We start from the raw sequence: 259 nt of genomic DNA, 5'->3' as shown, positions 1-259 counted from the left end.
AACAAAGTTGGAGAGGAAAGATGAGAGAACGCATGCTTGTCTTATGCCAGTAGATATGGTGAATTCACACCAAAGTGCGTTGTGAAAGTGTGAGCGTCCAGAGGAAATCCAGTAACCAGTATCATCATCATCATCATCATCATCATCATCATCATCATCACCATCATCATCATCATCATCATCATCACCACCATCATCATCATCATCATCACCATCATCATCACCATCATCATCATCATCATCATCATCATCATCATCA

Source organism: Opisthorchis viverrini (assembly GCF_000715545.1).
Source record: "Opisthorchis viverrini unplaced genomic scaffold opera_v5_349, whole genome shotgun sequence".
In the NCBI taxonomy this organism is placed as follows: Eukaryota; Metazoa; Platyhelminthes; class Trematoda; order Opisthorchiida; family Opisthorchiidae; genus Opisthorchis; species Opisthorchis viverrini.
This window is presented reverse-complemented; position numbering follows the sequence as displayed.